Here is a 16432-nt window from a genome sequence, read left to right on the forward strand (position 1 = left end):
GTGTATTTCACACACTGAGCCCAGTGGTTAGACACCTCCCACCAAGCAGTGATCGCCGGTTTGACTCCACTCAAGACGGTCTTTACTGTGCCATTCCTCCAGTTTAACTTCAGTTTGCTATTAAATGAGATTGAATTCACACCAAAGGTTTAAATCACAGACACTGAACTGAGCTGCTGATCCTGACCAGAAGCCTGACGGGGAGAAGATGTTGGAAGGAAACCTGTCTAACAACGACCAGGGATGAAATCAGCAGTTTATTGATGAGTCGTGTGTTTGTGAATGTTGCTGTCACAATAATAACCGCTGAAGCTGTAGAGCTGTAGTAGCTCTGGACCAAAAAAAGAAGCAACTGTTCAGTATTAATCAAACAGAAGCTGTTTATTTCACACATTGAGTTGACATCTTCTCTTGTTTTACAAGATTAATGTTTTTGTGCATTGTCCCTGTTTTAAATAAATAAATTCCTATTCTTATTCCTATTGAGCCCAGTGGTAAGACACCTCCCACCAAGCAGTGATCGCCGGTTTGACTCCACCCAAGACGGTCTTTACTGTGACATTCCTCCAGTTTCTGCCTTTGCTTACGTTCAGTTTGCTATGAAGTGAGTTTTAAATGCTGAATTCACACCAAAGGTTTAAACCACACAGACGCTGAGCTGAGCTGCTGCTGCTGACCAGAAGGCTGATGAGGAACAGATGTTGGAAGGAAACCTGTCTTACATCTTACAACAACCAGGGATGAAAACAGGAGTTTATTGATGAGTCGTGTGTTTGTGAATGTTGCTGTCAGAATAATAAAGTAGAGAATGTCTTCCAGCTTTGACTGAAGCTCCACCTCCCGACACAGGTCAAAGGTCACTCATTAATGCAGTTAATCAGCATTAGGTTTAATTAGAGCAGTGTAAAAGAGAGTAGTGACAGCATTGGTCCAATGGCAGCGCCTCCTGGTGGAGGAATATGGGTTTTTACAAAAGAACTGACATCTCTGCATTGTTGGTGAATGAGCAGTGTGGTGTTTTCAATAATTTAAGGACATTTATAGATCACCCACGTTAATAGCATCATTGAGGATCCTTTACAGATAAACATTAACACATAGGCCAGTAAAAAACTAAACAAAACAGTTTTCTACATGAATGTTTCAATCTACATTTTGTAATAAACAAATTATAAGTATAATCTGATATGACCAAGACACCTAAAAACAAAAACACGGCCGTTTTCATCAATTTACCAGCCAGTGGGCAACACACATACATTGGAGTGAATGGGTTTTCTGGGCTCTGCTGCAATACCCATATCCTGCCACTAGGGCGCAAAACCCTTAAACCCTTAAACCCTTAAACCCTGAAACCCTGAAACCCTGAAACCCTTAAACCCTTAAACCCTTAAACCCTTAAACCCTTAAACCCTTACCACGGGAGTCAATGGAGGTGTCGTTACTCTCTTTTCCAGAGCTCTAGGTTTAATCAGTTGTTTCTGTGATGAACTCATCAACACTAAGATGTTATACACACATCAAACACAACAAGGGGGCGGTGGCGCAGTGGTTAAAGCAGTCGCCCCATGTAGAGGCTACAGTCCTCAATGCAGGCGTCCCCGGTTCGAATCCCGCGTCGGGCAGACGTTTCCCTCTCTCTGCCTTCCCCTTTCCTGTCTATCTCACTATGAGCTATGAGCAAGGGGGCAGTTGTCGGTCTGAGAAGTGAAGCTCACTTCCGCATTCAAAAAGCTGCAATCCCCCCGGCTGTCGCTGGGGGCTGGCTCCAGAAGGGAGCAACTCCAATTGAGCCCCATGTTAAAATAGCCGATTTTACAGCTTAAAAAAACATATTTACAGCCTGGTACATTTTATTTTTTTGGTCTCAATCGATAGTTTCTACCCCCGCACACACTCTGAGGGGGGTGAATTTTTTTTAAACTCTACAGTTTTACTGTTATTAGGTTTAAAGTTCTGGCCAATTAGGGAGCAGAACCGTTGAGTGACAGGTCCGGCGACCGCTGCTACGAGGCCAGTGGGCGGGCCCTCGGCCGGCCAACGGCCGCACCGCTCCAAATATGGCAAGTAGAATCCAACATGGCGCGGCTCAAACCCCCGTAGTAGCGGCACAAAACAGACTCCCCCAAACCAATGGGTGACGTCACGGACGCTACGTCCATTCTTTTTACAGTCTATGGCTATGAGTAGTAAACCTCCCTTCATAATAAAGCCCTTTCACAATAAAGCTCCTTCACAGTAAAAGCCCTTTCACAATAAAGCTCCTTCATAATAAAGCTCCTTCACAGTAAAGCTCCTTCACAATAAAGCTCCTTCATAATAAAGCTCCTTCACAGTAAAGCTCCTTCACAATAAAGCTCCTTCACAGTAAAGCTCCTTCACAATGAAGCTCCTTCACAGTAAAGTTCCTTCACAGTAAAGTTCCTTCATAATAAAGTTCCTTCATAATAAAGCTCCTTCACAATAAAGCTCCTTCACATTAAAGCTCCTTCATAATAAAGCTCCTTCACAATAAAGCTCCTTCACATTAAAGCTCCTTCACAGTAAAGTTCCTTCATAATGAAGCTCCTTCACAATAAAGCTCCTTCACAGTAAAGTTCCTTCATAATAAAGCTCCTTCATAATAAAGCTCCTTCACAATAAAGCTCCTTCACAGTAAAGCTCCTTCACAGTAAAGCTCCTTCACAATAAAGCTCCTTCACAGTAAAGCTCCTTCACAATAAAGCTCCTTCACAGTAAAGCTCCTTCACAGTAAAGTTCCTTCACAATAAAGCTCCTTCACAATAAAGCCCCTTCACAATAAAAGCCCCTTCACAATAAAGCCCCTTCACAATAAAGCTCTTTCACAATGAAGCTCTTTCACAATAAAGCTCCTTCACAATAAAAGCCCCTTCACAATAAAGCCCCTTCACAATAAAGCTCTTTCATAATAAAGCCCTCTCACAATAAAGCTCCTTCACAATAAAAGCCCCTTCACAATAAAGCCCCTTCACAATAAAGCTCTTTCACAATGAAGCTCTTTCACAATAAAGCTCTTTCACAATAAAGCTCCTTCACAATAAAGCTCCTTCACAATAAAGGCCCTTTCACAATAAAGCCCCTTCACAATAAAGCCCTTTCATAATAAAGCCCTTTCACAATAAAGCTCCTTCACAATAAAGCCCCTTCACAATAAAAGCCCTTTCACAGTAAAGTTTCCTTCATAATAAAGCCCCTTCACAATAAAAGCCCTTTCACAGTAAAGTTTCCTTCATAATAAAGCTCCTTCACAATAAAGCCCTTTCACAATAAAGCTCCTTCACCGTAAAGCCCCTTCACAATAAAGCTCCTTCACAATAAAGCTCCTTCATAATAAAGCTCCTTCACAATAAAGCTCCTTCACAATAAAGCTCCTTCACAATAAAGCTCCCTCAAAATAAAGTTCCTTCACAATAAAGCTCCTTCACAATAAAACTCCTTCACAATAAAGCTCCTTCATAATAAAGCTCCTTCATAATAAAGACCTTTCACAAAAAAGCACTTTCACAATAAAGCTCCTTCATAATAAAGCCCTTTCACAATAAAGCTCTTTCACAATAAAGCTCCTTCACAATAAAGCTCTTTCACAATAAAGCTCCTTCACAGTAAAGCTCCTTCACAATAAAGCTCCTTCATAATGAAGCCCTTGCACAATAAAGCTCTTTCACAATAAAGCTCCTTCATAATAAAGCCCTTTCACAATAAAGCCCCTTCACAATAAAGCTCCTTCACAGTAAACCTCCTTCACAGTAAAGCTATTTCACAATAAAGCTCCTTCACAATAAAGCTCCTTCACAATGAAGCTCTTTCACAATAAAGCTCCTTCACAATAAAAGCCCCTTCACAATAAAGCCCCTTCACAATAAAGCTCTTTCATAATAAAGCCCTCTCACAATAAAGCTCCTTCACAATAAAAGCCCCTTCACAATAAAGCCCCTTCACAATAAAGCTCTTTCACAATGAAGCTCTTTCACAATAAAGCTCTTTCACAATAAAGCTCCTTCACAATAAAGCTCCTTCACAATAAAGGCCCTTTCACAATAAAGCTCCTTCACAATAAAGCTCTTTCACAATAAAGCCCCTTCACAATAAAGCTCCTTCACAGTAAACCTCCTTCACAGTAAAGCTATTTCACAATAAAGCTCCTTCACAATAAAGCTCCTTCATAATAAAGCCCTTTCACAATAAAGCTCTTTCACAATGAAGCTCTTTCACAATAAAGCTCTTTCACAATGAAGCCCTTTCACAATAAAGCTCTTTCACAATGAAGCTCTTTCACAATAAAGCTCTTTCACAATAAAGCTCCTTCACAATAAAGCTCCTTCACAATAAAAGCTCCTTTACAATAAAGCTCCTTCACAATAAAGCTCCTTCACAATAAAGCTCCTTCACAGTAAAGCTCCTTCACAATAAAGCTCCTTCACAATAAAGCTCCTTCACAATAAAGCTCCTTCACAATAAAGCTCCTTCACAGTAAAGTTCCTTCATAATAAAGTTCCTTCATAATAAAGCTCCTTCAAATTAAAGCTCCTTCACAGTAAAATTCCTTCACAATAAAGCCCCTTCACAGTAAAGCTCCTTCACAATAAAGCTCCTTCACAATAAAGCTCCTTCACAGTAAAGCTCCTTCACAATAAAGCTCCTTCACAATAAAGCTCCTTCACAATAAAGCTCCTTCACAATAAAGCTCCTTCACAGTAAAATTCCTTCACAATAAAGCCCCTTCACAATAAAGCTCCTTCACAATAAAGCTCCTTCACAATAAAGCTCCTTCACAATAAAGCTCCTTCACAATAAAGCTCCTTCACAATAAAAGCTCCTTCACAATAAAGCTCCTTCACAATAAAGCTCCTTAACAATAAAGCTCTAATGGTACTGTTCTATAGTAGTACTACACTGCTGCTGCTGCTCTAATGGTACTGTTCTATAGTAGTACTACACTGCTGCTGCTGCTCTAATGGTACTGTTCTATAGTAGTACTACACTGCTGCTGCTGCTGCTCTAATGGTACTGTTCTATAGTAGTACTACACTGCTGCTGCTGCTGCTCTAATGGTACTGTTCTATAGTAGTACTACACTGCTGCTACTGCTGCTCTAATGGTACTGTTCTATAGTAGTACTACACTGCTGCTGCTGCTCTAATGGTACTGTTCTATAGTAGTACTACACTGCTGCTGCTGCTCTAATGGTACTGTTCTATAGTAGTACTACACTGCTGCTGCTGCTGCTCTAATGGTACTGTTCTATAGTAGTACTACACTGCTGCTGCTGCTCTAATGGTACTGTTCTATAGTAGTACTACACTGCTGCTGCTGCTGCTCTAATGGTACTGTTCTATAGTAGTACTACACTGCTGCTGCTGCTGCTGCTCTAATGGTACTGTTCTATAGTAGTACTACACTGCTGCTGCTGCTGCTCTAATGGTACTGTTCTATAGTAGTACTACACTGCTGCTGCTGCTGCTCTAATGGTACTGTTCTATAGTAGTACTACACTGCTGCTGCTGCTCTAATGGTACTGTTCTATAGTAGTACTACACTGCTGCTGCTGCTGCTGCTCTAATGGTACTGTTCTATAGTAGTACTACACTGCTGCTGCTGCTCTAATGGTACTGTTCTATAGTAGTACTACACTGCTGCTGCTGCTCTAATGGTACTGTTCTATAGTAGTACTACACTGCTGCTGCTGCTCTAATGGTACTGTTCTATAGTAGTACTACACTGCTGCTGCTGCTGCTCTAATGGTACTGTTCTATAGTAGTACTACACTGCTGCTGCTGCTGCTCTAATGGTACTGTTCTATAGTAGTACTACACTGCTGCTGCTGCTGCTCTAATGGTACTGTTCTATAGTAGTACTACACTGCTGCTGCTGCTCTAATGGTACTGTTCTATAGTAGTACTACACTGCTGCTGCTGCTGCTACTCTAATGGTACTGTTCTATAGTAGTACTACACTGCTGCTGCTGCTGCTGCTCTAATGGTACTGTTCTATAGTAGTACTACACTGCTGCTGCTGCTGCTCTAATGGTACTGTTCTATAGTAGTACTACACTGCTGCTGCTGCTCTAATGGTACTGTTCTATAGTAGTACTACACTGCTGCTGCTGCTCTAATGGTACTGTTCTATAGTAGTACTACACTGCTGCTGCTGCTGCTCTAATGGTACTGTTCTATAGTAGTACTACACTGCTACTGCTGCTGCTCTAATGGTACTGTTCTATAGTAGTACTACACTGCTGCTGCTGCTCTAATGGTACTGTTCTATAGTAGTACTACACTGCTGCTGCTGCTCTAATGGTACTGTTCTATAGTAGTACTACACTGCTGCTGCTGCTGCTCTAATGGTACTGTTCTATAGTAGTACTACACTGCTGCTGCTGCTCTAATGGTACTGTTCTATAGTAGTACTACACTGCTGCTGCTGCTCTAATGGTACTGTTCTATAGTAGTACTACACTGCTGCTGCTGCTCTAATGGTACTGTTCTATAGTAGTACTACACTGCTGCTGCTGCTGCTCTAATGGTACTGTTCTATAGTAGTACTACACTGCTGCTGCTGCTCTAATGGTACTGTTCTATAGTAGTACTACACTGCTGCTGCTGCTCTAATGGTACTGTTCTATAGTAGTACTACACTGCTGCTGCTGCTGCTGCTCTAATGGTACTGTTCTATAGTAGTACTACACTGCTGCTGCTGCTGCTCTAATGGTACTGTTCTATAGTAGTACTACACTGCTGCTGCTGCTGCTGCTCTAATGGTACTGTTCTATAGTAGTACTACACTGCTGCTGCTACTCTAATGGTACTGTTCTATAGTAGTACTACACTGCTGCTGCTGCTCTAATGGTACTGTTCTATAGTAGTACTACACTGCTGCTGCTGCTCTAATGGTACTGTTCTATAGTAGTACTACACTGCTGCTGCTGCTCTAATGGTACTGTTCTATAGTAGTACTACACTGCTGCTGCTGCTGCTCTAATGGTACTGTTCTATAGTAGTACTACACTGCTGCTGCTGCTGCTGCTCTAATGGTACTGTTCTATAGTAGTACTACACTGCTGCTGCTGCTGCTCTAATGGTACTGTTCTATAGTAGTACTACACTGCTGCTGCTGCTCTAATGGTACTGTTCTATAGTAGTACTACACTGCTGCTGCTGCTGCTCTAATGGTACTGTTCTATAGTAGTACTACACTGCTGCTGCTGCTGCTGCTCTAATGGTACTGTTCTATAGTAGTACTACACTGCTGCTGCTGCTGCTGCTCTAATGGTACTGTTCTATAGTAGTACTACACTGCTGCTGCTGCTCTAATGGTACTGTTCTATAGTAGTACTACACTGCTGCTGCTGCTGCTGCTCTAATGGTACTGTTCTATAGTAGTACTACACTGCTGCTGCTGCTCTAATGGTACTGTTCTATAGTAGTACTACACTGCTGCTGCTGCTCTAATGGTACTGTTCTATAGTAGTACTACACTGCTGCTGCTGCTCTAATGGTACTGTTCTATAGTAGTACTACACTGCTGCTGCTGCTCTAATGGTACTGTTCTATAGTAGTACTACACTGCTGCTGCTGCTCTAATGGTACTGTTCTATAGTAGTACTACACTGCTGCTGCTGCTCTAATGGTACTGTTCTATAGTAGTACTACACTGCTGCTGCTGCTCTAATGGTACTGTTCTATAGTAGTACTACACTGCTGCTGCTGCTGCTCTAATGGTACTGTTCTATAGTAGTACTACACTGCTGCTGCTGCTGCTGCTGCTCTAATGGTACTGTTCTATAGTAGTACTACACTGCTGCTGCTGCTACTCTAATGGTACTGTTCTATAGTAGTACTACACTGCTGCTGCTGCTCTAATGGTACTGTTCTATAGTAGTACTACACTGCTGCTGCTGCTGCTGCTGCTCTAATGGTACTGTTCTATAGTAGTACTACACTGCTGCTGCTGCTGCTCTAATGGTACTGTTCTATAGTAGTACTACACTGCTGCTGCTGCTCTAATGGTACTGTTCTATAGTAGTACTACACTGCTGCTGCTGCTCTAATGGTACTGTTCTATAGTAGTACTACACTGCTGCTGCTGCTCTAATGGTACTGTTCTATAGTAGTACTACACTGCTGCTGCTGCTCTAATGGTACTGTTCTATAGTAGTACTACACTGCTGCTGCTGCTGCTCTAATGGTACTGTTCTATAGTAGTACTACACTGCTGCTGCTGCTGCTGCTCTAATGGTACTGTTCTATAGTAGTACTACACTGCTGCTGCTGCTCTAATGGTACTGTTCTATAGTAGTACTACACTGCTGCTGCTGCTGCTGCTCTAATGGTACTGTTCTATAGTAGTACTACACTGCTGCTGCTGCTGCTGCTCTAATGGTACTGTTCTATAGTAGTACTACACTGCTGCTGCTGCTGCTCTAATGGTACTGTTCTATAGTAGTACTACACTGCTGCTGCTGCTGCTGCTCTAATGGTACTGTTCTATAGTAGTACTACACTGCTGCTGCTACTCTAATGGTACTGTTCTATAGTAGTACTACACTGCTGCTGCTGCTGCTGCTCTAATGGTACTGTTCTATAGTAGTACTACACTGCTGCTGCTGCTCTAATGGTACTGTTCTATAGTAGTACTACACTGCTGCTGCTGCTACTCTAATGGTACTGTTCTATAGTAGTACTACACTGCTGCTGCTACTCTAATGGTACTGTTCTATAGTAGTACTACACTGCTGCTGCTGCTGCTCTAATGGTACTGTTCTATAGTAGTACTACACTGCTGCTGCTGCTACTCTAATGGTACTGTTCTATAGTAGTACTACACTGCTGCTGCTGCTGCTCTAATGGTACTGTTCTATAGTAGTACTACACTGCTGCTGCTGCTCTAATGGTACTGTTCTATAGTAGTACTACACTGCTGCTGCTGCTCTAATGGTACTGTTCTATAGTAGTACTACACTGCTGCTGCTGCTCTAATGGTACTGTTCTATAGTAGTACTACACTGCTGCTGCTGCTCTAATGGTACTGTTCTATAGTAGTACTACACTGCTGCTGCTGCTGCTCTAATGGTACTGTTCTATAGTAGTACTACACTGCTGCTGCTGCTGCTGCTCTAATGGTACTGTTCTATAGTAGTACTACACTGCTGCTGCTGCTGCTCTAATGGTACTGTTCTATAGTAGTACTACACTGCTGCTGCTGCTCTAATGGTACTGTTCTATAGTAGTACTACACTGCTGCTGCTGCTGCTCTAATGGTACTGTTCTATAGTAGTACTACACTGCTGCTGCTGCTGCTGCTCTAATGGTACTGTTCTATAGTAGTACTACACTGCTGCTGCTGCTGCTGCTCTAATGGTACTGTTCTATAGTAGTACTACACTGCTGCTGCTGCTCTAATGGTACTGTTCTATAGTAGTACTACACTGCTGCTGCTGCTCTAATGGTACTGTTCTATAGTAGTACTACACTGCTGCTGCTGCTCTAATGGTACTGTTCTATAGTAGTACTACACTGCTGCTGCTGCTCTAATGGTACTGTTCTATAGTAGTACTACACTGCTGCTGCTGCTCTAATGGTACTGTTCTATAGTAGTACTACACTGCTGCTGCTGCTGCTGCTCTAATGGTACTGTTCTATAGTAGTACTACACTGCTGCTGCTGCTGCTCTAATGGTACTGTTCTATAGTAGTACTACACTGCTGCTGCTGCTGCTGCTCTAATGGTACTGTTCTATAGTAGTACTACACTGCTGCTGCTGCTCTAATGGTACTGTTCTATAGTAGTACTACACTGCTGCTGCTGCTGCTCTAATGGTACTGTTCTATAGTAGTACTACACTGCTGCTGCTGCTGCTGCTGCTCTAATGGTACTGTTCTATAGTAGTACTACACTGCTGCTGCTGCTACTCTAATGGTACTGTTCTATAGTAGTACTACACTGCTGCTGCTGCTCTAATGGTACTGTTCTATAGTAGTACTACACTGCTGCTGCTGCTCTAATGGTACTGTTCTATAGTAGTACTACACTGCTGCTGCTGCTCTAATGGTACTGTTCTATAGTAGTACTACACTGCTGCTGCTGCTGCTGCTCTAATGGTACTGTTCTATAGTAGTACTACACTGCTGCTGCTGCTGCTCTAATGGTACTGTTCTATAGTAGTACTACACTGCTGCTGCTGCTCTAATGGTACTGTTCTATAGTAGTACTACACTGCTGCTGCTGCTCTAATGGTACTGTTCTATAGTAGTACTACACTGCTGCTGCTGCTGCTCTAATGGTACTGTTCTATAGTAGTACTACACTGCTGCTGCTGCTGCTGCTCTAATGGTACTGTTCTATAGTAGTACTACACTGCTGCTGCTACTCTAATGGTACTGTTCTATAGTAGTACTACACTGCTGCTGCTGCTGCTGCTCTAATGGTACTGTTCTATAGTAGTACTACACTGCTGCTGCTGCTCTAATGGTACTGTTCTATAGTAGTACTACACTGCTGCTGCTGCTGCTCTAATGGTACTGTTCTATAGTAGTACTACACTGCTGCTGCTGCTGCTGCTCTAATGGTACTGTTCTATAGTAGTACTACACTGCTGCTGCTACTCTAATGGTACTGTTCTATAGTAGTACTACACTGCTGCTGCTGCTCTAATGGTACTGTTCTATAGTAGTACTACACTGCTGCTGCTGCTGCTGCTCTAATGGTACTGTTCTATAGTAGTACTACACTGCTGCTGCTGCTCTAATGGTACTGTTCTATAGTAGTACTACACTGCTGCTGCTGCTGCTCTAATGGTACTGTTCTATAGTAGTACTACACTGCTGCTGCTGCTGCTGCTCTAATGGTACTGTTCTATAGTAGTACTACACTGCTGCTGCTGCTCTAATGGTACTGTTCTATAGTAGTACTACACTGCTGCTGCTGCTGCTGCTCTAATGGTACTGTTCTATAGTAGTACTACACTGCTGCTGCTGCTGCTGCTCTAATGGTACTGTTCTATAGTAGTACTACACTGCTGCTGCTGCTGCTCTAATGGTACTGTTCTATAGTAGTACTACACTGCTGCTGCTGCTGCTGCTCTAATGGTACTGTTCTATAGTAGTACTACACTGCTGCTGCTACTCTAATGGTACTGTTCTATAGTAGTACTACACTGCTGCTGCTGCTCTAATGGTACTGTTCTATAGTAGTACTACACTGCTGCTGCTGCTGCTGCTCTAATGGTACTGTTCTATAGTAGTACTACACTGCTGCTGCTGCTGCTGCTCTAATGGTACTGTTCTATAGTAGTACTACACTGCTGCTGCTGCTGCTCTAATGGTACTGTTCTATAGTAGTACTACACTGCTGCTGCTGCTGCTCTAATGGTACTGTTCTATAGTAGTACTACACTGCTGCTGCTGCTGCTGCTCTAATGGTACTGTTCTATAGTAGTACTACACTGCTGCTGCTGCTCTAATGGTACTGTTCTATAGTAGTACTACACTGCTGCTGCTGCTGCTGCTCTAATGGTACTGTTCTATAGTAGTACTACACTGCTGCTGCTGCTACTCTAATGGTACTGTTCTATAGTAGTACTACACTGCTGCTGCTGCTGCTCTAATGGTACTGTTCTATAGTAGTACTACACTGCTGCTGCTGCTACTCTAATGGTACTGTTCTATAGTAGTACTACACTGCTGCTGCTACTCTAATGGTACTGTTCTATAGTAGTACTACACTGCTGCTGCTGCTGCTGCTCTAATGGTACTGTTCTATAGTAGTACTACACTGCTGCTGCTGCTGCTCTAATGGTACTGTTCTATAGTAGTACTACACTGCTGCTACTGCTCTAATGGTACTGTTCTATAGTAGTACTACACTGCTGCTGCTGCTCTAATGGTACTGTTCTATAGTAGTACTACACTGCTGCTGCTGCTCTAATGGTACTGTTCTATAGTAGTACTACACTGCTGCTGCTGCTGCTCTAATGGTACTGTTCTATAGTAGTACTACACTGCTGCTGCTGCTCTAATGGTACTGTTCTATAGTAGTACTACACTGCTGCTGCTGCTGCTCTAATGGTACTGTTCTATAGTAGTACTACACTGCTGCTGCTGCTCTAATGGTACTGTTCTATAGTAGTACTACACTGCTGCTGCTGCTACTCTAATGGTACTGTTCTATAGTAGTACTACACTGCTGCTGCTGCTGCTCTAATGGTACTGTTCTATAGTAGTACTACACTGCTGCTGCTGCTGCTCTAATGGTACTGTTCTATAGTAGTACTACACTGCTGCTGCTGCTCTAATGGTACTGTTCTATAGTAGTACTACACTGCTACTGCTGCTCTAATGGTACTGTTCTATAGTAGTACTACACTGCTGCTGCTGCTGCTCTAATGGTACTGTTCTATAGTAGTACTACACTGCTGCTGCTGCTCTAATGGTACTGTTCTATAGTAGTACTACACTGCTACTGCTGCTCTAATGGTACTGTTCTATAGTAGTACTACACTGCTGCTGCTGCTGCTCTAATGGTACTGTTCTATAGTAGTACTACACTGCTGCTGCTGCTCTAATGGTACTGTTCTATAGTAGTACTACACTGCTGCTGCTGCTGCTACTCTAATGGTACTGTTCTATAGTAGTACTACACTGCTGCTGCTGCTCTAATGGTACTGTTCTATAGTAGTACTACACTGCTGCTGCTGCTGCTCTAATGGTACTGTTCTATAGTAGTACTACACTGCTGCTGCTGCTCTAATGGTACTGTTCTATAGTAGTACTACACTGCTGCTGCTGCTGCTCTAATGGTACTGTTCTATAGTAGTACTACACTGCTGCTGCTGCTCTAATGGTACTGTTCTATAGTAGTACTACACTGCTGCTGCTGCTGCTACTCTAATGGTACTGTTCTATAGTAGTACTACACTGCTGCTGCTGCTGCTCTAATGGTACTGTTCTATAGTAGTACTACACTGCTGCTGCTGCTCTAATGGTACTGTTCTATAGTAGTACTACACTGCTGCTGCTGCTGCTGCTCTAATGGTACTGTTCTATAGTAGTACTACACTGCTGCTGCTACTCTAATGGTACTGTTCTATAGTAGTACTACACTGCTGCTGCTGCTGCTCTAATGGTACTGTTCTATAGTAGTACTACACTGCTGCTGCTGCTCTAATGGTACTGTTCTATAGTAGTACTACACTGCTGCTGCTGCTGCTGCTCTAATGGTACTGTTCTATAGTAGTACTACACTGCTGCTGCTGCTCTAATGGTACTGTTCTATAGTAGTACTACACTGCTGCTGCTGCTACTCTAATGGTACTGTTCTATAGTAGTACTACACTGCTGCTGCTGCTCTAATGGTACTGTTCTATAGTAGTACTACACTGCTGCTGCTGCTGCTCTAATGGTACTGTTCTATAGTAGTACTACACTGCTGCTGCTACTCTAATGGTACTGTTCTATAGTAGTACTACACTGCTGCTGCTGCTCTAATGGTACTGTTCTATAGTAGTACTACACTGCTGCTGCTGCTCTAATGGTACTGTTCTATAGTAGTACTACACTGCTGCTGCTGCTCTAATGGTACTGTTCTATAGTAGTACTACACTGCTGCTGCTGCTGCTCTAATGGTACTGTTCTATAGTAGTACTACACTGCTGCTGCTGCTGCTCTAATGGTACTGTTCTATAGTAGTACTACACTGCTGCTGCTGCTGCTGCTGCTCTAATGGTACTGTTCTATAGTAGTACTACACTGCTGCTGCTGCTCTAATGGTACTGTTCTATAGTAGTACTACACTGCTGCTGCTACTCTAATGGTACTGTTCTATAGTAGTACTACACTGCTGCTGCTGCTCTAATGGTACTGTTCTATAGTAGTACTACACTGCTGCTGCTGCTGCTCTAATGGTACTGTTCTATAGTAGTACTACACTGCTGCTGCTGCTCTAATGGTACTGTTCTATAGTAGTACTACACTGCTGCTGCTGCTACTCTAATGGTACTGTTCTATAGTAGTACTACACTGCTGCTGCTACTCTAATGGTACTGTTCTATAGTAGTACTACACTGCTGCTGCTGCTGCTCTAATGGTACTGTTCTATAGTAGTACTACACTGCTGCTGCTGCTGCTGCTCTAATGGTACTGTTCTATAGTAGTACTACACTGCTGCTGCTGCTGCTGCTCTAATGGTACTGTTCTATAGTAGTACTACACTGCTGCTGCTGCTGCTCTAATGGTACTGTTCTATAGTAGTACTACACTGCTGCTGCTGCTGCTCTAATGGTACTGTTCTATAGTAGTACTACACTGCTGCTGCTGCTCTAATGGTACTGTTCTATAGTAGTACTACACTGCTGCTGCTGCTGCTCTAATGGTACTGTTCTATAGTAGTACTACACTGCTGCTGCTGCTGCTGCTCTAATGGTACTGTTCTATAGTAGTACTACACTGCTGCTGCTGCTCTAATGGTACTGTTCTATAGTAGTACTACACTGCTGCTGCTGCTGCTGCTCTAATGGTACTGTTCTATAGTAGTACTACACTGCTGCTGCTGCTGCTGCTCTAATGGTACTGTTCTATAGTAGTACTACACTGCTGCTGCTGCTGCTCTAATGGTACTGTTCTATAGTAGTACTACACTGCTGCTGCTGCTCTAATGGTACTGTTCTATAGTAGTACTACACTGCTGCTGCTGCTGCTGCTCTAATGGTACTGTTCTATAGTAGTACTACACTGCTGCTGCTGCTCTAATGGTACTGTTCTATAGTAGTACTACACTGCTGCTGCTGCTCTAATGGTACTGTTCTATAGTAGTACTACACTGCTGCTGCTGCTGCTGCTCTAATGGTACTGTTCTATAGTAGTACTACACTGCTGCTGCTGCTGCTGCTCTAATGGTACTGTTCTATAGTAGTACTACACTGCTGCTGCTGCTGCTCTAATGGTACTGTTCTATAGTAGTACTACACTGCTGCTGCTGCTGCTCTAATGGTACTGTTCTATAGTAGTACTACACTGCTGCTGCTGCTGCTGCTCTAATGGTACTGTTCTATAGTAGTACTACACTGCTGCTGCTGCTCTAATGGTACTGTTCTATAGTAGTACTACACTGCTGCTGCTGCTGCTGCTCTAATGGTACTGTTCTATAGTAGTACTACACTGCTGCTGCTGCTACTCTAATGGTACTGTTCTATAGTAGTACTACACTGCTGCTGCTGCTGCTCTAATGGTACTGTTCTATAGTAGTACTACACTGCTGCTGCTGCTACTCTAATGGTACTGTTCTATAGTAGTACTACACTGCTGCTGCTACTCTAATGGTACTGTTCTATAGTAGTACTACACTGCTGCTGCTGCTGCTGCTCTAATGGTACTGTTCTATAGTAGTACTACACTGCTGCTGCTGCTGCTCTAATGGTACTGTTCTATAGTAGTACTACACTGCTGCTACTGCTCTAATGGTACTGTTCTATAGTAGTACTACACTGCTGCTGCTGCTCTAATGGTACTGTTCTATAGTAGTACTACACTGCTGCTGCTGCTCTAATGGTACTGTTCTATAGTAGTACTACACTGCTGCTGCTGCTGCTCTAATGGTACTGTTCTATAGTAGTACTACACTGCTGCTGCTGCTCTAATGGTACTGTTCTATAGTAGTACTACACTGCTGCTGCTGCTGCTCTAATGGTACTGTTCTATAGTAGTACTACACTGCTGCTGCTGCTCTAATGGTACTGTTCTATAGTAGTACTACACTGCTGCTGCTGCTACTCTAATGGTACTGTTCTATAGTAGTACTACACTGCTGCTGCTGCTGCTCTAATGGTACTGTTCTATAGTAGTACTACACTGCTGCTGCTGCTGCTCTAATGGTACTGTTCTATAGTAGTACTACACTGCTGCTGCTGCTCTAATGGTACTGTTCTATAGTAGTACTACACTGCTGCTGCTGCTGCTGCTCTAATGGTACTGTTCTATAGTAGTACTACACTGCTGCTGCTGCTCTAATGGTACTGTTCTATAGTAGTACTACACTGCTACTGCTGCTCTAATGGTACTGTTCTATAGTAGTACTACACTGCTGCTGCTGCTGCTCTAATGGTACTGTTCTATAGTAGTACTACACTGCTGCTGCTGCTCTAATGGTACTGTTCTATAGTAGTACTACACTGCTACTGCTGCTCTAATGGTACTGTTCTATAGTAGTACTACACTGCTGCTGCTGCTGCTCTAATGGTACTGTTCTATAGTAGTACTACACTGCTGCTGCTGCTCTAATGGTACTGTTCTATAGTAGTACTACACTGCTGCTGCTGCTGCTACTCTAATGGTACTGTTCTATAGTAGTACTACACTGCTGCTGCTGCTCTAATGGTACTGTTCTATAGTAGTACTACACTGCTGCTGCTGCTGCTCTAATGG

The 16432-nt window shown here is 43.0% G+C and overlaps 1 protein-coding gene across 1 annotated transcript in view; it reads left to right on the forward strand.

Annotated features, from left to right (window-relative positions):
• pmvk (phosphomevalonate kinase) overlaps window positions 1-16432 on the forward strand; it is a gene marked incomplete at its 5' end in the record, with an annotated part of 187148 nt that overhangs the window by 147046 nt on the left and 23670 nt on the right. The window lies entirely within an intron of this gene.

This window comes from Trachurus trachurus (genome assembly GCF_905171665.1).
Source record: "Trachurus trachurus genome assembly, chromosome: 16".
NCBI lineage: Eukaryota > Metazoa > Chordata > Actinopteri > Carangiformes > Carangidae > Trachurus > Trachurus trachurus.